The 18,662-nt window shown below is 43.9% G+C and overlaps 24 non-coding genes across 24 annotated transcripts; all 24 read right to left on the reverse strand.

The window, feature by feature from the left end:
• Positions 1–258: 258 nt before the first annotated feature.
• On the reverse strand, positions 259–332 carry TRNAI-AAU. The gene has a single exon. It is a non-coding gene; the product is annotated as a tRNA-Ile (tRNA).
• Positions 333–436: 104 nt separating this feature from the next.
• TRNAD-GUC lies at positions 437–508 on the reverse strand. Its single transcript has one exon. It is a non-coding gene; the product is annotated as a tRNA-Asp (tRNA).
• A 1,238-nt stretch (positions 509–1,746) lies between these two features.
• On the reverse strand, positions 1,747–1,820 carry TRNAI-AAU. Its single transcript has one exon. It is a non-coding gene; the product is annotated as a tRNA-Ile (tRNA).
• Positions 1,821–1,924: 104 nt separating this feature from the next.
• Positions 1,925–1,996, reverse strand: TRNAD-GUC. Its single transcript has one exon. It is a non-coding gene; the product is annotated as a tRNA-Asp (tRNA).
• Positions 1,997–3,234: 1,238 nt separating this feature from the next.
• Positions 3,235–3,308, reverse strand: TRNAI-AAU. Its single transcript has one exon. It is a non-coding gene; the product is annotated as a tRNA-Ile (tRNA).
• A 1,414-nt stretch (positions 3,309–4,722) lies between these two features.
• On the reverse strand, positions 4,723–4,796 carry TRNAI-AAU. Its single transcript has one exon. It is a non-coding gene; the product is annotated as a tRNA-Ile (tRNA).
• Positions 4,797–4,900: 104 nt separating this feature from the next.
• On the reverse strand, positions 4,901–4,972 carry TRNAD-GUC. The gene has a single exon. It is a non-coding gene; the product is annotated as a tRNA-Asp (tRNA).
• A 1,238-nt stretch (positions 4,973–6,210) lies between these two features.
• On the reverse strand, positions 6,211–6,284 carry TRNAI-AAU. Its single transcript has one exon. It is a non-coding gene; the product is annotated as a tRNA-Ile (tRNA).
• A 104-nt stretch (positions 6,285–6,388) lies between these two features.
• TRNAD-GUC lies at positions 6,389–6,460 on the reverse strand. The gene has a single exon. It is a non-coding gene; the product is annotated as a tRNA-Asp (tRNA).
• A 1,238-nt stretch (positions 6,461–7,698) lies between these two features.
• Positions 7,699–7,772, reverse strand: TRNAI-AAU. Its single transcript has one exon. It is a non-coding gene; the product is annotated as a tRNA-Ile (tRNA).
• A 104-nt stretch (positions 7,773–7,876) lies between these two features.
• TRNAD-GUC lies at positions 7,877–7,948 on the reverse strand. Its single transcript has one exon. It is a non-coding gene; the product is annotated as a tRNA-Asp (tRNA).
• Positions 7,949–9,186: 1,238 nt separating this feature from the next.
• On the reverse strand, positions 9,187–9,260 carry TRNAI-AAU. Its single transcript has one exon. It is a non-coding gene; the product is annotated as a tRNA-Ile (tRNA).
• A 104-nt stretch (positions 9,261–9,364) lies between these two features.
• On the reverse strand, positions 9,365–9,436 carry TRNAD-GUC. The gene has a single exon. It is a non-coding gene; the product is annotated as a tRNA-Asp (tRNA).
• Positions 9,437–10,674: 1,238 nt separating this feature from the next.
• On the reverse strand, positions 10,675–10,748 carry TRNAI-AAU. The gene has a single exon. It is a non-coding gene; the product is annotated as a tRNA-Ile (tRNA).
• A 104-nt stretch (positions 10,749–10,852) lies between these two features.
• TRNAD-GUC lies at positions 10,853–10,924 on the reverse strand. Its single transcript has one exon. It is a non-coding gene; the product is annotated as a tRNA-Asp (tRNA).
• Positions 10,925–12,341: 1,417 nt separating this feature from the next.
• On the reverse strand, positions 12,342–12,413 carry TRNAD-GUC. The gene has a single exon. It is a non-coding gene; the product is annotated as a tRNA-Asp (tRNA).
• A 1,238-nt stretch (positions 12,414–13,651) lies between these two features.
• TRNAI-AAU lies at positions 13,652–13,725 on the reverse strand. Its single transcript has one exon. It is a non-coding gene; the product is annotated as a tRNA-Ile (tRNA).
• A 104-nt stretch (positions 13,726–13,829) lies between these two features.
• On the reverse strand, positions 13,830–13,901 carry TRNAD-GUC. Its single transcript has one exon. It is a non-coding gene; the product is annotated as a tRNA-Asp (tRNA).
• Positions 13,902–15,139: 1,238 nt separating this feature from the next.
• On the reverse strand, positions 15,140–15,213 carry TRNAI-AAU. Its single transcript has one exon. It is a non-coding gene; the product is annotated as a tRNA-Ile (tRNA).
• A 104-nt stretch (positions 15,214–15,317) lies between these two features.
• On the reverse strand, positions 15,318–15,389 carry TRNAD-GUC. The gene has a single exon. It is a non-coding gene; the product is annotated as a tRNA-Asp (tRNA).
• A 1,238-nt stretch (positions 15,390–16,627) lies between these two features.
• TRNAI-AAU lies at positions 16,628–16,701 on the reverse strand. Its single transcript has one exon. It is a non-coding gene; the product is annotated as a tRNA-Ile (tRNA).
• A 104-nt stretch (positions 16,702–16,805) lies between these two features.
• On the reverse strand, positions 16,806–16,877 carry TRNAD-GUC. Its single transcript has one exon. It is a non-coding gene; the product is annotated as a tRNA-Asp (tRNA).
• A 1,238-nt stretch (positions 16,878–18,115) lies between these two features.
• On the reverse strand, positions 18,116–18,189 carry TRNAI-AAU. Its single transcript has one exon. It is a non-coding gene; the product is annotated as a tRNA-Ile (tRNA).
• Positions 18,190–18,293: 104 nt separating this feature from the next.
• TRNAD-GUC lies at positions 18,294–18,365 on the reverse strand. Its single transcript has one exon. It is a non-coding gene; the product is annotated as a tRNA-Asp (tRNA).
• Positions 18,366–18,662: the final 297 nt, after the last annotated feature.

The following is an 18,662-nucleotide window of genomic DNA, read 5'->3' on the forward strand; positions in this document are numbered from 1 at the left end:
CATGCAGTTTTTAATTATAAAGTAAAATAAGATAGGGAGGGATACTTGTGATGTTGTTAGGACTAAGGGAAAACAGACTAACGTAAGAAATCCAAACATTTCTTATGTTCTCCAACATAAGGATATAGTGCTTTACATGAACACAGCGTGCCCTGAGATAGCACTATGCTATATGTGAGCAGAAATTATACGCATGCTATTTGCTGCCACAATTTTACTTGTTAAACCACCTTTACTGCATAGAGGTGAAAAACAGAATGGCCCGTACGGGGATCGAACCCGCGACCTTGGCGTTATTAGCACCACGCTCTAACCAACTGAGCTAACCGGCCAGGAGCTTACACCCTGCCACGCACATTGTCTCGTTTCTACAGGTTTATTTAATGTTTTCTCTTTCTTTCTTAACATAGTCGTTTATACTAAGAAAATGCAAGGCCTCCCCGTCGGGGAATCGAACCCCGGTCTCCCGCGTGACAGGCGGGGATACTTACCACTATACTAACGAGGAAATGCTGGTGGTCGGGATGGGTCACACGACCCTGATTCAGCGGCCCTTTTAGAACAATGGCATCGGCCTGGAGGTAGGAGAAACTGCTAACAAACAAGAAGTACGAATGTTAAACCGGCACAAATGGCTTAAAGCGTGCCTGAACCTTCACCAAAAACTGCAAACTATGCTGCTTTCTCATTGCCCAACAATTCTGTGCCCCCTATTTCTGCAGCTGCTGCTCCGCTATTTTCTGCTTTCTCCATAGCCGGGGGCCTGTCCCTTAGATGTCAGTCTAATAGTACTGAACTGAAATACTTTGATTCCCACACTTCCCTACATGCACTGTATAGGAAAGCAAAAGCCTGATTTTAGATGCTTAGTTCTTTGTCATGTCTGGATTGCATAGCAGTGAGAGACATGACACAGAACTAAGCAGCTGGAAGAGCTCAGTTTACTTACATGAGCTGCTGCTTTGCTGCATGTTTGGCTGTTAGGAGAGGCAGGCTACCGGTGAGCAAATAGGAGCACACTTTGATAGATAGACACCCCCCAACTTCCTGTAGTCTGTCTCTCTGCTCCTGTGTTACTTGGGACAGAAAAAGCATGACAACAGGGGGTTGAACCGCAGATTTAGTAGAAGGGAGACATGTAGGGGCCAAAAGTATACCGATACTTTTCTAGTGGAAAAACGCAGAAATGTTAACCCTACTTGCATAGCAAAGTTGCTAGATACCAAACATACTGCCATAATAACTCCTCTTTGTGTAAAAAGTTACACTCCATTTAATAACAACAGATTTCTAGCTGCCTTTATGTACTGAATTTCTAGCTGCCTTTATGTACTGTTCGTAGCAATCTTTTTCTCCCTTAGTCCTAACAGCAGCACAACAATGGGGTAATTCTGCCCGTGTGAAATGGTAGGACGGATGGAATTTAAATAATCAAATGACTAATTAATTGCCCTCTCCAACTACCATGATGGTGACTACAACCCCACCCATGCAGTTTTTAATTATAAAGTAAAATAAGATAGGGAGGGATACTTGTGATGTTGTTAGGACTAAGGGAAAACAGACTAACGTAAGAAATCCAAACATTTCTTATGTTTTCCAACATAAGGATATAGTGCTTTACATGAACACAGCGTGCCCTGAGATGGCACTATGCTATATGTGAGCAGAAATTATACGCATGCTATTTGCTGCCACAATTTTACTTGTTAAACCACCTTTACTGCATAGAGGTGAAAAACAGAATGGCCCGTACGGGGATCGAACCCGCGACCTTGGCGTTATTAGCACCACGCTCTAACCAACTGAGCTAACCGGCCAGGAGCTTACACCCTGCCACGCACATTGTCTCGTTTCTACAGGTTTATTTAATGTTTTCTCTTTCTTTCTTAACATAGTCGTTTATACTAAGAAAATGCAAGGCCTCCCCGTCGGGGAATCGAACCCCGGTCTCCCGCGTGACAAGCGGGGATACTTACCACTATACTAACGAGGAAATGCTGGTGGTCGGGATGGGTCACACGACCCTGATTCAGCGGCCCTTTTAGAACAATGGCATCGGCCTGGAGGTAGGAGAAACTGCTAACAAACAAGAAGTACGAATGTTAAACCGGCACAAATGGCTTAAAGCGTGCCTGAACCTTCACCAAAAACTGCAAACTATGCTGCTTTCTCATTGCCCAACAATTCTGTGCCCCCTATTTCTGCAGCTGCTGCTCCGCTATTTTCTGCTTTCTCCATAGCCGGGGGCCTGTCCCTTAGATGTCAGTCTAATAGTACTGAACTGAAATACTTTGATTCCCACACTTCCCTACATGCACTGTATAGGAAAGCAAAAGCCTGATTTTAGATGCTTAGTTCTTTGTCATGTCTGGATTGCATAGCAGTGAGAGACATGACACAGAACTAAGCAGCTGGAAGAGCTCAGTTTACTTACATGAGCTGCTGCTTTGCTGCATGTTTGGCTGTTAGGAGAGGCAGGCTACCGGTGAGCAAATAGGAGCACACTTTGATAGATAGACACCCCCCAACTTCCTGTAGTCTGTCTCTCTGCTCCTGTGTTACTTGGGACAGAAAAAGCATGACAACAGGGGGTTGAACCGCAGATTTAGTAGAAGGGAGACATGTAGGGGCCAAAAGTATACAGATACTTTTCTAGTGGAAAAACGCAGAAATGTTAACCCTACTTGCATAGCAAAGTTGCTAGATACCAAACATACTGCCATAATAACTCCTCTTTGTGTAAAAAGTTACACTCCATTTAATAACAACAGATTTCTAGCTGCCTTTATGTACTGAATTTCTAGCTGCCTTTATGTACTGTTCGTAGCAATCTTTTTCTCCCTTAGTCCTAACAGCAGCACAACAATGGGGTAATTCTGCCCGTGTGAAATGGTAGGACGGATGGAATTTAAATAATCAAATGACTAATTTATTGCCCTCTCCAACTACCATGATGGTGACTACAACCCCACCCATGCAGTTTTTAATTATAAAGTAAAATAAGATAGGGAGGGATACTTGTGATGTTGTTAGGACTAAGGGAAAACAGACTAACGTAAGAAATCCAAACATTTCTTATGTTCTCCAACATAAGGATATAGTGCTTTACATGAACACAGCGTGCCCTGAGATAGCACTATGCTATATGTGAGCAGAAATTATACGCATGCTATTTGCTGCCACAATTTTACTTGTTAAACCACCTTTACTGCATAGAGGTGAAAAACAGAATGGCCCGTACGGGGATCGAACCCGCGACCTTGGCGTTATTAGCACCACGCTCTAACCAACTGAGCTAACCAGCCAGGAGCTTACACCCTGCCACGCACATTGTCTCGTTTCTACAGGTTTATTTAATGTTTTCTCTTTCTTTCTTAACATAGTCGTTTATACTAAGAAAATGCAAGGCCTCCCCGTCGGGGAATCGAACCCCGGTCTCCCGCGTGACAAGCGGGGATACTTACCAGTATACTAACGAGGAAATGCTGGTGGTCGGGATGGGTCACACGACCCTGATTCAGCGGCCCTTTTAGAACAATGGCATCGGCCTGGAGGTAGGAGAAACTGCTAACAAACAAGAAGTACGAATGTTAAACCGGCACAAATGGCTTAAAGCGTGCCTGAACCTTCACCAAAAACTGCAAACTATGCTGCTTTCTCATTGCCCAACAATTCTGTGCCCCCTATTTCTGCAGCTGCTGCTCCGCTATTTTCTGCTTTCTCTATAGCCGGGGGCCTGTCCCTTAGATGTCAGTCTAATAGTACTGAACTGAAATACTTTGATTCCCACACTTCCCTACATGCACTGTATAGGAAAGCAAAAGCCTGATTTTAGCTGCTTAGTTCTTTGTCATGTCTGGATTGCATAGCAGTGAGAGACATGACACAGAACTAAGCAGCTGGAAGAGCTCAGTTTACTTACATGAGCTGCTGCTTTGCTGCATGTTTGGCTGTTAGGAGAGGCAGGCTACCGGTGAGCAAATAGGAGCACACTTTGATAGATAGACACCCCCCAACTTCCTGTAGTCTGTCTCTCTGCTCCTGTGTTACTTGGGACAGAAAAAGCATGACAACAGGGGGTTGAACCGCAGATTTAGTAGAAGGGAGACATGTAGGGGCCAAAAGTATACAGATACTTTTCTAGTGGAAAAACGCAGAAATGTTAACCCTACTTGCATAGCAAAGTTGCTAGATACCAAACATACTGCCATAATAGCTCCACTTTGTGTAAAAATTTACACTCCATTTAATAACAACAGATTTCTAGCTGCCTTTATGTACTGAATTTCTAGCTGCCTTTATGTACTGTTCGTAGCAATCTTTTTCTCCCTTAGTCCTAACAGCAGCACAACAATGGGGTAATTCTGCCCGTGTGAAATGGTAGGACGGATGGAATTTAAATAATCAAATGACTAATTAATTGCCCTCTCCAACTACCATGATGGTGACTACAACCCCACCCATGCAGTTTTTAATTATAAAGTAAAATAAGATAGGGAGGGATACTTGTGATGTTGTTAGGACTAAGGGAAAACAGACTAACGTAAGAAATCCAAACATTTCTTATGTTCTCCAACATAAGGATATAGTGCTTTACATGAACACAGCGTGCCCTGAGATAGCACTATGCTATATGTGAGCAGAAATTATACGCATGCTATTTGCTGCCACAATTTTACTTGTTAAACCACCTTTACTGCATAGAGGTGAAAAACAGAATGGCCCGTACGGGGATCGAACCCACGACCTTGGCGTTATTAGCACCACGCTCTAACCAACTGAGCTAACCGGCCAGGAGCTTACACCCTGCCACGCACATTGTCTCGTTTCTACAGGTTTATTTAATGTTTTCTCTTTCTTTCTTAACATAGTCGTTTATACTAAGAAAATGCAAGGCCTCCCCGTCGGGGAATCGAACCCCGGTCTCCCGCGTGACAGGCGGGGATACTTACCACTATACTAACGAGGAAATGCTGGTGGTCGGGATGGGTCACACGACCCTGATTCAGCGGCCCTTTTAGAACAATGGCATCGGCCTGGAGGTAGGAGAAACTGCTAACAAACAAGAAGTACGAATGTTAAACCGGCACAAATGGCTTAAAGCGTGCCTGAACCTTCACCAAAAACTGCAAACTATGCTGCTTTCTCATTGCCCAACAATTCTGTGCCCCCTATTTCTGCAGCTGCTGCTCCGCTATTTTCTGCTTTCTCCATAGCCGGGGGCCTGTCCCTTAGATGTCAGTCTAATAGTACTGAACTGAAATACTTTGATTCCCACACTTCCCTACATGCACTGTATAGGAAAGCAAAAGCCTGATTTTAGATGCTTAGTTCTTTGTCATGTCTGGATTGCATAGCAGTGAGAGACATGACACAGAACTAAGCAGCTGGAAGAGCTCAGTTTACTTACATGAGCTGCTGCTTTGCTGCATGTTTGGCTGTTAGGAGAGGCAGGCTACCGGTGAGCAAATAGGAGCACACTTTGATAGATAGACACCCCCCAACTTCCTGTAGTCTGTCTCTCTGCTCCTGTGTTACTTGGGACAGAAAAAGCATGACAACAGGGGGTTGAACCGCAGATTTAGTAGAAGGGAGACATGTAGGGGCCAAAAGTATACAGATACTTTTCTAGTGGAAAAACGCAGAAATGTTAACCCTACTTGCATAGCAAAGTTGCTAGATACCAAACATACTGCCATAATAACTCCTCTTTGTGTAAAAAGTTACACTCCATTTAATAACAACAGATTTCTAGCTGCCTTTATGTACTGAATTTCTAGCTGCCTTTATGTACTGTTCGTAGCAATCTTTTTCTCCCTTAGTCCTAACAGCAGCACAACAATGGGGTAATTCTGCCCGTGTGAAATGGTAGGACGGATGGAATTTAAATAATCAAATGACTAATTAATTGCCCTCTCCAACTACCATGATGGTGACTACAACCCCACCCATGCAGTTTTTAATTATAAAGTAAAATAAGATAGGGAGGGATACTTGTGATGTTGTTAGGACTAAGGGAAAACAGACTAACGTAAGAAATCCAAACATTTCTTATGTTCTCCAACATAAGGATATAGTGCTTTACATGAACACAGCGTGCCCTGAGATAGCACTATGCTATATGTGAGCAGAAATTATACGCATGCTATTTGCTGCCACAATTTTACTTGTTAAACCACCTTTACTGCATAGAGGTGAAAAACAGAATGGCCCGTACGGGGATCGAACCCGCGACCTTGGCGTTATTAGCACCACGCTCTAACCAACTGAGCTAACCGGCCAGGAGCTTACACCCTGCCACGCACATTGTCTCGTTTCTACAGGTTTATTTAATGTTTTCTCTTTCTTTCTTAACATAGTCGTTTATACTAAGAAAATGCAAGGCCTCCCCGTCGGGGAATCGAACCCCGGTCTCCCGCGTGACAAGCGGGGATACTTACCACTATACTAACGAGGAAATGCTGGTGGTCGGGATGGGTCACACGACCCTGATTCAGCGGCCCTTTTAGAACAATGGCATCGGCCTGGAGGTAGGAGAAACTGCTAACAAACAAGAAGTACGAATGTTAAACCGGCACAAATGGCTTAAAGCGTGCCTGAACCTTCACCAAAAACTGCAAACTATGCTGCTTTCTCATTGCCCAACAATTCTGTGCCCCCTATTTCTGCAGCTGCTGCTCCGCTATTTTCTGCTTTCTCCATAGCCGGGGGCCTGTCCCTTAGATGTCAGTCTAATAGTACTGAACTGAAATACTTTGATTCCCACACTTCCCTACATGCACTGTATAGGAAAGCAAAAGCCTGATTTTAGATGCTTAGTTCTTTGTCATGTCTGGATTGCATAGCAGTGAGAGACATGACACAGAACTAAGCAGCTGGAAGAGCTCAGTTTACTTACATGAGCTGCTGCTTTGCTGCATGTTTGGCTGTTAGGAGAGGCAGGCTACCGGTGAGCAAATAGGAGCACACTTTGATAGATAGACACCCCCCAACTTCCTGTAGTCTGTCTCTCTGCTCCTGTGTTACTTGGGACAGAAAAAGCATGACAACAGGGGGTTGAACCGCAGATTTAGTAGAAGGGAGACATGTAGGGGCCAAAAGTATACAGATACTTTTCTAGTGGAAAAACGCAGAAATGTTAACCCTACTTGCATAGCAAAGTTGCTAGATACCAAACATACTGCCATAATAACTCCTCTTTGTGTAAAAAGTTACACTCCATTTAATAACAACAGATTTCTAGCTGCCTTTATGTACTGAATTTCTAGCTGCCTTTATGTACTGTTCGTAGCAATCTTTTTCTCCCTTAGTCCTAACAGCAGCACAACAATGGGGTAATTCTGCCCGTGTGAAATGGTAGGACGGATGGAATTTAAATAATCAAATGACTAATTAATTGCCCTCTCCAACTACCATGATGGTGACTACAACCCCACCCATGCAGTTTTTAATTATAAAGTAAAATAAGATAGGGAGGGATACTTGTGATGTTGTTAGGACTAAGGGAAAACAGACTAACGTAAGAAATCCAAACATTTCTTATGTTCTCCAACATAAGGATATAGTGCTTTACATGAACACAGCGTGCCCTGAGATAGCACTATGCTATATGTGAGCAGAAATTATACGCATGCTATTTGCTGCCACAATTTTACTTGTTAAACCACCTTTACTGCATAGAGGTGAAAAACAGAATGGCCCGTACGGGGATCGAACCCGCGACCTTGGCGTTATTAGCACCACGCTCTAACCAACTGAGCTAACCGGCCAGGAGCTTACACCCTGCCACGCACATTGTCTCGTTTCTACAGGTTTATTTAATGTTTTCTCTTTCTTTCTTAACATAGTCGTTTATACTAAGAAAATGCAAGGCCTCCCCGTCAGGGAATCGAACCCCGGTCTCCCGCGTGACAGGCGGGGATACTTACCACTATACTAACGAGGAAATGCTGGTGGTCGGGATGGGTCACACGACCCTGATTCAGCGGCCCTTTTAGAACAATGGCATCGGCCTGGAGGTAGGAGAAACTGCTAACAAACAAGAAGTACGAATGTTAAACCGGCACAAATGGCTTAAAGCGTGCCTGAACCTTCACCAAAAACTGCAAACTATGCTGCTTTCTCATTGCCCAACAATTCTGTGCCCCCTATTTCTGCAGCTGCTGCTCCGCTATTTTCTGCTTTCTCCATAGCCGGGGGCCTGTCCCTTAGATGTCAGTCTAATAGTACTGAACTGAAATACTTTGATTCCCACACTTCCCTACATGCACTGTATAGGAAAGCAAAAGCCTGATTTTAGATGCTTAGTTCTTTGTCATGTCTGGATTGCATAGCAGTGAGAGACATGACACAGAACTAAGCAGCTGGAAGAGCTCAGTTTACTTACATGAGCTGCTGCTTTGCTGCATGTTTGGCTGTTAGGAGAGGCAGGCTACCGGTGAGCAAATAGGAGCACACTTTGATAGATAGACACCCCCCAACTTCCTGTAGTCTGTCTCTCTGCTCCTGTGTTACTTGGGACAGAAAAAGCATGACAACAGGGGGTTGAACCGCAGATTTAGTAGAAGGGAGACATGTAGGGGCCAAAAGTATACAGATACTTTTCTAGTGGAAAAACGCAGAAATGTTAACCCTACTTGCATAGCAAAGTTGCTAGATACCAAACATACTGCCATAATAACTCCTCTTTGTGTAAAAAGTTACACTCCATTTAATAACAACAGATTTCTAGCTGCCTTTATGTACTGAATTTCTAGCTGCCTTTATGTACTGTTCGTAGCAATCTTTTTCTCCCTTAGTCCTAACAGCAGCACAACAATGGGGTAATTCTGCCCGTGTGAAATGGTAGGACGGATGGAATTTAAATAATCAAATGACTAATTAATTGCCCTCTCCAACTACCATGATGGTGACTACAACCCCACCCATGCAGTTTTTAATTATAAAGTAAAATAAGATAGGGAGGGATACTTGTGATGTTGTTAGGACTAAGGGAAAACAGACTAACGTAAGAAATCCAAACATTTCTTATGTTCTCCAACATAAGGATATAGTGCTTTACATGAACACAGCGTGCCCTGAGATAGCACTATGCTATATGTGAGCAGAAATTATACGCATGCTATTTGCTGCCACAATTTTACTTGTTAAACCACCTTTACTGCATAGAGGTGAAAAACAGAATGGCCCGTACGGGGATCGAACCCGCGACCTTGGCGTTATTAGCACCACGCTCTAACCAACTGAGCTAACCGGCCAGGAGCTTACACCCTGCCACGCACATTGTCTCGTTTCTACAGGTTTATTTAATGTTTTCTCTTTCTTTCTTAACATAGTCGTTTATACTAAGAAAATGCAAGGCCTCCCCGTCGGGGAATCGAACCCCGGTCTCCCGCGTGACAAGCGGGGATACTTACCACTATACTAACGAGGAAATGCTGGTGGTCGGGATGGGTCACACGACCCTGATTCAGCGGCCCTTTTAGAACAATGGCATCGGCCTGGAGGTAGGAGAAACTGCTAACAAACAAGAAGTACGAATGTTAAACCGGCACAAATGGCTTAAAGCGTGCCTGAACCTTCACCAAAAACTGCAAACTATGCTGCTTTCTCATTGCCCAACAATTCTGTGCCCCCTATTTCTGCAGCTGCTGCTCCGCTATTTTCTGCTTTCTCCATAGCCGGGGGCCTGTCCCTTAGATGTCAGTCTAATAGTACTGAACTGAAATACTTTGATTCCCACACTTCCCTACATGCACTGTATAGGAAAGCAAAAGCCTGATTTTAGATGCTTAGTTCTTTGTCATGTCTGGATTGCATAGCAGTGAGAGACATGACACAGAACTAAGCAGCTGGAAGAGCTCAGTTTACTTACATGAGCTGCTGCTTTGCTGCATGTTTGGCTGTTAGGAGAGGCAGGCTACCGGTGAGCAAATAGGAGCACACTTTGATAGATAGACACCCCCCAACTTCCTGTAGTCTGTCTCTCTGCTCCTGTGTTACTTGGGACAGAAAAAGCATGACAACAGGGGGTTGAACCGCAGATTTAGTAGAAGGGAGACATGTAGGGGCCAAAAGTATACAGATACTTTTCTAGTGGAAAAACGCAGAAATGTTAACCCTACTTGCATAGCAAAGTTGCTAGATACCAAACATACTGCCATAATAACTCCTCTTTGTGTAAAAAGTTACACTCCATTTAATAACAACAGATTTCTAGCTGCCTTTATGTACTGAATTTCTAGCTGCCTTTATGTACTGTTCGTAGCAATCTTTTTCTCCCTTAGTCCTAACAGCAGCACAACAATGGGGTAATTCTGCCCGTGTGAAATGGTAGGACGGATGGAATTTAAATAATCAAATGACTAATTAATTGCCCTCTCCAACTACCATGATGGTGACTACAACCCCACCCATGCAGTTTTTAATTATAAAGTAAAATAAGATAGGGAGGGATACTTGTGATGTTGTTAGGACTAAGGGAAAACAGACTAACGTAAGAAATCCAAACATTTCTTATGTTCTCCAACATAAGGATATAGTGCTTTACATGAACACAGCGTGCCCTGAGATAGCACTATGCTATATGTGAGCAGAAATTATACGCATGCTATTTGCTGCCACAATTTTACTTGTTAAACCACCTTTACTGCATAGAGGTGAAAAACAGAATGGCCCGTACGGGGATCGAACCCGCGACCTTGGCGTTATTAGCACCACGCTCTAACCAACTGAGCTAACCGGCCAGGAGCTTACACCCTGCCACGCACATTGTCTCGTTTCTACAGGTTTATTTAATGTTTTCTCTTTCTTTCTTAACATAGTCGTTTATACTAAGAAAATGCAAGGCCTCCCCGTCGGGGAATCGAACCCCGGTCTCCCGCGTGACAGGCGGGGATACTTACCACTATACTAACGAGGAAATGCTGGTGGTCGGGATGGGTCACACGACCCTGATTCAGCGGCCCTTTTAGAACAATGGCATCGGCCTGGAGGTAGGAGAAACTGCTAACAAACAAGAAGTACGAATGTTAAACCGGCACAAATGGCTTAAAGCGTGCCTGAACCTTCACCAAAAACTGCAAACTATGCTGCTTTCTCATTGCCCAACAATTCTGTGCCCCCTATTTCTGCAGCTGCTGCTCCGCTATTTTCTGCTTTCTCCATAGCCGGGGGCCTGTCCCTTAGATGTCAGTCTAATAGTACTGAACTGAAATACTTTGATTCCCACACTTCCCTACATGCACTGTATAGGAAAGCAAAAGCCTGATTTTAGATGCTTAGTTCTTTGTCATGTCTGGATTGCATAGCAGTGAGAGACATGACACAGAACTAAGCAGCTGGAAGAGCTCAGTTTACTTACATGAGCTGCTGCTTTGCTGCATGTTTGGCTGTTAGGAGAGGCAGGCTACCGGTGAGCAAATAGGAGCACACTTTGATAGATAGACACCCCCCAACTTCCTGTAGTCTGTCTCTCTGCTCCTGTGTTACTTGGGACAGAAAAAGCATGACAACAGGGGGTTGAACCGCAGATTTAGTAGAAGGGAGACATGTAGGGGCCAAAAGTATACAGATACTTTTCTAGTGGAAAAACGCAGAAATGTTAACCCTACTTGCATAGCAAAGTTGCTAGATACCAAACATACTGCCATAATAACTCCTCTTTGTGTAAAAAGTTACACTCCATTTAATAACAACAGATTTCTAGCTGCCTTTATGTACTGAATTTCTAGCTGCCTTTATGTACTGTTCGTAGCAATCTTTTTCTCCCTTAGTCCTAACAGCAGCACAACAATGGGGTAATTCTGCCCGTGTGAAATGGTAGGACGGATGGAATTTAAATAATCAAATGACTAATTAATTGCCCTCTACAAACTACCATGATGGTGACTACAACCCCACCCATGCAGTTTTTAATTATAAAGTAAAATAAGATAGGGAGGGATACTTGTGATGTTGTTAGGACTAAGGGAAAACAGACTAACGTAAGAAATCCAAACATTTCTTATGTTCTCCAACATAAGGATATAGTGCTTTACATGAACACAGCGTGCCCTGAGATAGCACTATGCTATATGTGAGCAGAAATTATACGCATGCTATTTGCTGCCACAATTTTACTTGTTAAACCACCTTTACTGCATAGAGGTGAAAAACTGAATAGCCCGTACGGGGATCGAACCCGCGACCTTGGCGTTATTAGCACTACGCTCTAACCAACTGAGCTAACCGGCCAGGAGCTTACACCCTGCCACGCACATTGTCTCGTTTCTACAGGTTTATTTAATGTTTTCTCTTTCTTTCTTAACATAGTCGTTTATACTAAGAAAATGCAAGGCCTCCCCGTCGGGGAATCGAACCCCGGTCTCCCGCGTGACAAGCGGGGATACTTACCACTATACTAACGAGGAAATGCTGGTGGTCGGGATGGGTCACACGACCCTGATTCAGCGGCCCTTTTAGAACAATGGCATCGGCCTGGAGGTAGGAGAAACTGCTAACAAACAAGAAGTACGAATGTTAAACCGGCACAAATGGCTTAAAGCGTGCCTGAACCTTCACCAAAAACTTCAAACTATGCTGCTTTCTCATTGCCCAACAATTCTGTGCCCCCTATTTCTGCAGCTGCTGCTCCGCTATTTTCTGCTTTCTCCATAGCCGGGGGCCTGTCCCTTAGATGTCAGTCTAATAGTACTGAACTGAAATACTTTGATTCCCACACTTCCCTACATGCACTGTATAGGAAAGCAAAAGCCTGATTTTAGATGCTTAGTTCTTTGTCATGTCTGGATTGCATAGCAGTGAGAGACATGACACAGAACTAAGCAGCTGGAAGAGCTCAGTTTACTTACATGAGCTGCTGCTTTGCTGCATGTTTGGCTGTTAGGAGAGGCAGGCTACCGGTGAGCAAATAGGAGCACACTTTGATAGATAGACACCCCCCAACTTCCTGTAGTCTGTCTCTCTGCTCCTGTGTTACTTGGGACAGAAAAAGCATGACAACAGGGGGTTGAACCGCAGATTTAGTAGAAGGGAGACATGTAGGGGCCAAAAGTATACAGATACTTTTCTAGTGGAAAAACGCAGAAATGTTAACCCTACTTGCATAGCAAAGTTGCTAGATACCAAACATACTGCCATAATAACTCCTCTTTGTGTAAAAAGTTACACTCCATTTAATAACAACAGATTTCTAGCTGCCTTTATGTACTGAATTTCTAGCTGCCTTTATGTACTGTTCGTAGCAATCTTTTTCTCCCTTAGTCCTAACAGCAGCACAACAATGGGGTAATTCTGCCCGTGTGAAATGGTAGGACGGATGGAATTTAAATAATCAAATGACTAATTAATTGCCCTCTCCAACTACCATGATGGTGACTACAACCCCACCCATGCAGTTTTTAATTATAAAGTAAAATAAGATAGGGAGGGATACTTGTGATGTTGTTAGGACTAAGGGAAAACAGACTAACGTAAGAAATCCAAACATTTCTTATGTTCTCCAACATAAGGATATAGTGCTTTACATGAACACAGCGTGCCCTGAGATAGCACTATGCTATATGTGAGCAGAAATTATACGCATGCTATTTGCTGCCACAATTTTACTTGTTAAACCACCTTTACTGCATAGAGGTGAAAAACAGAATGGCCCGTACGGGGATCGAACCCACGACCTTGGCGTTATTAGCACCACGCTCTAACCAACTGAGCTAACCGGCCAGGAGCTTACACCCTGCCACGCACATTGTCTCGTTTCTACAGGTTTATTTAATGTTTTCTCTTTCTTTCTTAACATAGTCGTTTATACTAAGAAAATGCAAGGCCTCCCCGTCGGGGAATCGAACCCCGGTCTCCCGCGTGACAAGCGGGGATACTTACCACTATACTAACGAGGAAATGCTGGTGGTCGGGATGGGTCACACGACCCTGATTCAGCGGCCCTTTTAGAACAATGGCATCGGCCTGGAGGTAGGAGAAACTGCTAACAAACAAGAAGTACGAATGTTAAACCGGCACAAATGGCTTAAAGCGTGCCTGAACCTTCACCAAAAACTGCAAACTATGCTGCTTTCTCATTGCCCAACAATTCTGTGCCCCCTATTTCTGCAGCTGCTGCTCCGCTATTTTCTGCTTTCTCCATAGCCGGGGGCCTGTCCCTTAGATGTCAGTCTAATAGTACTGAACTGAAATACTTTGATTCCCACACTTCCCTACATGCACTGTATAGGAAAGCAAAAGCCTGATTTTAGATGCTTAGTTCTTTGTCATGTCTGGATTGCATAGCAGTGAGAGACATGACACAGAACTAAGCAGCTGGAAGAGCTCAGTTTACTTACATGAGCTGCTGCTTTGCTGCATGTTTGGCTGTTAGGAGAGGCAGGCTACCGGTGAGCAAATAGGAGCACACTTTGATAGATAGACACCCCCCAACTTCCTGTAGTCTGTCTCTCTGCTCCTGTGTTACTTGGGACAGAAAAAGCATGACAACAGGGGGTTGAACCGCAGATTTAGTAGAAGGGAGACATGTAGGGGCCAAAAGTATACAGATACTTTTCTAGTGGAAAAACGCAGAAATGTTAACCCTACTTGCATAGCAAAGTTGCTAGATACCAAACATACTGCCATAATAACTCCTCTTTGTGTAAAAAGTTACACTCCATTTAATAACAACAGATTTCTAGCTGCCTTTATGTACTGAATTTCTAGCTGCCTTTATGTACTGTTCGTAGCAATCTTTTTCTCCCTTAGTCCTAACAGCAGCACAACAATGGGGTAATTCTGCCCGTGTGAAATGGTAGGACGGATGGAATTTAAATAATCAAATGACTAATTAATTGCCCTCTCCAACTACCATGATGGTGACTACAACCCCACCCATGCAGTTTTTAATTATAAAGTAAAATAAGATAGGGAGGGATACTTGTGATGTTGTTAGGACTAAGGGAAAACAGACTAACGTAAGAAATCCAAACATTTCTTATGTTCTCCAACATAAGGATATAGTGCTTTACATGAACACAGCGTGCCCTGAGATAGCACTATGCTATATGTGAGCAGAAATTATACGCATGCTATTTGCTGCCACAATTTTACTTGTTAAACCACCTTTACTGCATAGAGGTGAAAAACAGAATGGCCCGTACGGGGATCGAACCCGCGACCTTGGCGTTATTAGCACCACGCTCTAACCAACTGAGCTAACCGGCCAGGAGCTTACACCCTGCCACGCACATTGTCTCGTTTCTACAGGTTTATTTAATGTTTTCTCTTTCTTTCTTAACATAGTCGTTTATACTAAGAAAATGCAAGGCCTCCCCGTCGGGGAATCGAACCCCGGTCTCCCGCGTGACAAGCGGGGATACTTACCACTATACTAACGAGGAAATGCTGGTGGTCGGGATGGGTCACACGACCCTGATTCAGCGGCCCTTTTAGAACAATGGCATCGGCCTGGAGGTAGGAGAAACTGCTAACAAACAAGAAGTACGAATGTTAAACCGGCACAAATGGCTTAAAGCGTGCCTGAACCTTCACCAAAAACTGCAAACTATGCTGCTTTCTCATTGCCCAACAATTCTGTGCCCCCTATTTCTGCAGCTGCTGCTCCGCTATTTTCTGCTTTCTCCATAGCCGGGGGCCTGTCCCTTAGATGTCAGTCTAATAGTACTGAACTGAAATACTTTGATTCCCACACTTCCCTACATGCACTGTATAGGAAAGCAAAAGCCTGATTTTAGATGCTTAGTTCTTTGTCATGTCTGGATTGCATAGCAGTGAGAGACATGACACAGAACTAAGCAGCTGGAAGAGCTCAGTTTACTTACATGAGCTGCTGCTTTGCTGCATGTTTGGCTGTTAGGAGAGGCAGGCTACCGGTGAGCAAATAGGAGCACACTTTGATAGATAGACACCCCCCAACTTCCTGTAGTCTGTCTCTCTGCTCCTGTGTTACTTGGGACAGAAAAAGCATGACAACAGGGGGTTGAACCGCAGATTTAGTAGAAGGGAGACATGTAGGGGCCAAAAGTATACAGATACTTTTCTAGTGGAAAAACGCAGAAATGTTAACCCTACTTGCATAGCAAAGTTGCTAGATACCAAACATACTGCCATAATAACTCCTCTTTGTGTAAAAAGTTACACTCCATTTAATAACAACAGATTTCTAGCTGCCTTTATGTACTGAATTTCTAGCTGCCTTTATGTACTGTTCGTAGCAATCTTTTTCTCCCTTAGTCCTAACAGCAGCACAACAATGGGGTAATTCTGCCTGTGTGAAATGGTAGGACGGATGGAATTTAAATAATCAAATGACTAATTAATTGCCCTCTCCAACTACCATGATGGTGACTACAACCCCACCCATGCAGTTTTTAATTATAAAGTAAAATAAGATAGGGAGGGATACTTGTGATGTTGTTAGGACTAAGGGAAAACAGACTAACGTAAGAAATCCAAACATTTCTTATGTTCTCCAACATAAGGATATAGTGCTTTACATGAACACAGCGTGCCCTGAGATAGCACTATGCTATATGTGAGCAGAAATTATACGCATGCTATTTGCTGCCACAATTTTACTTGTTAACCCACCTTTACTGCATAGAGGTGAAAAACAGAATGGCCCGTACGGGGATCGAACCCGCGACCTTGGCGTTATTAGCACCACGCTCTAACCAACTGAGCTAACCGGCCAGGAGCTTACACCCTGCCACGCACATTGTCTCGTTTCTACAGGTTTATTTAATGTTTTCTCTTTCTTTCTTAACATAGTCGTTTATACTAAGAAAATGCAAGGCCTCCCCGTCGGGGAATCGAACCCCGGTCTCCCGCGTGACAAGCGGGGATACTTACCACTATACTAACGAGGAAATGCTGGTGGTCAGGATGGGTCACACGACCCTGATTCAGCGGCCCTTTTAGAACAATGGCATCGGCCTGGAGGTAGGAGAAACTGCTAACAAACAAGAAGTACGAATGTTAAACCGGCACAAATGGCTTAAAGCGTGCCTGAACCTTCACCAAAAACTGCAAACTATGCTGCTTTCTCATTGCCCAACAATTCTGTGCCCCCTATTTCTGCAGCTGCTGCTCCGCTATTTTCTGCTTTCTCCATAGCCGGGGGCCTGTCCCTTAGATGTCAGTCTAATAGTACTGAACTGAAATACTTTGATTCCCACACTTCCCTACATGCACTGTATAGGAAAGCAAAAGCCTGATTTTAGATGCTTAGTTCTTTGTCATGTCTGGATTGCATAGCAGTGAGAGACATGACACAGAACTAAGCAGCTGGAAGAGCTCAGTTTACTTACATGAGCTGCTGCTTTGCTGCATGTTTGGCTGTTAGGAGAGGCAGGCTACCGGTGAGCAAATAGGAGCACACTTTGATAGATAGACACCCCCCAACTTCCTGTAGTCTGTCTCTCTGCTCCTGTGTTACTTGGGACAGAAAAAGCATGACAACAGGGGGTTGAACCGCAGATTTAGTAGAAGGGAGACATGTAGGGGCCAAAAGTATACAGATACTTTTCTAGTGGAAAAACGCAGAAATGTTAACCCTACTTGCATAGCAAAGTTGCTAGATACCAAACATACTGCCATAATAACTCCTCTTTGTGTAAAAAGTTACACTCCATTTAATAACAACAGATTTCTAGCTGCCTTTATGTACTGAATTTCTAGCTGCCTTTATGTACTGTTCGTAGCAATCTTTTTCTCCCTTAGTCCTAACAGCAGCACAACAATGGGGTAATTCTGCCCGTGTGAAATGGTAGGACGGATGGAATTTAAATAATCAAATGACTAATTAATTGCCCTCTCCAACTACCATGATGGTGACTACAACCCCACCCATGCAGTTTTTAATTATAAAGTAAAATAAGATAGGGAGGGATACTTGTGATGTTGTTAGGACTAAGGGAAAACAGACTAACGTAAGAAATCCAAACATTTCTTATGTTCTCCAACATAAGGATATAGTGCTTTACATGAACACAGCGTGCCCTGAGATAGCACTATGCTATATGTGAGCAGAAATTATACGCATGCTATTTGCTGCCACAATTTTACTTGTTAAACCACCTTTACTGCATAGAGGTGAAAAACAGAATGGCCCGTACGGGGATCGAACCCGCGACCTTGGCGTTATTAGCACCACGCTCTAACCAACTGAGCTAACCGGCCAGGAGCTTACACCCTGCCACGCACATTGTCTCGTTTCTACAGGTTTATTTAATGTTTTCTCTTTCTTTCTTAACATAGTCGTTTATACTAAGAAAATGCAAGGCCTCCCCGTCGGGGAATCGAACCCCGGTCTCCCGCGTGACAGGCGGGGATACTTACCACTATACTAACGAGGAAATGCTGGCGGTCGGGATGGGTCACACGACCCTGATTCAGCGGCCCTTTTAGAACAATGGCATCGGCCTGGAGGTAGGAGAAACTGCTAACAAACAAGAAGTACGAATGTTAAACCGGCACAAATGGCTTAAAGCGTGCCTGAACCTTCACCAAAAACTGCAAACTATGCTGCTTTCTCATTGCCCAACAATTCTGTGCCCCCTATTTCTGCAGCTGCTGCTCCGCTATTTTCTGCTTTCTCCATAGCCGGGGGCCTGTCCCTTAGATGTCAGTCTAATAGTACTGAACTGAAATAC

The sequence above is a fragment of the Bufo bufo genome, assembly GCF_905171765.1.
Source record: "Bufo bufo chromosome 1 unlocalized genomic scaffold, aBufBuf1.1 SUPER_1_unloc_6, whole genome shotgun sequence".
NCBI lineage: Eukaryota > Metazoa > Chordata > Amphibia > Anura > Bufonidae > Bufo > Bufo bufo.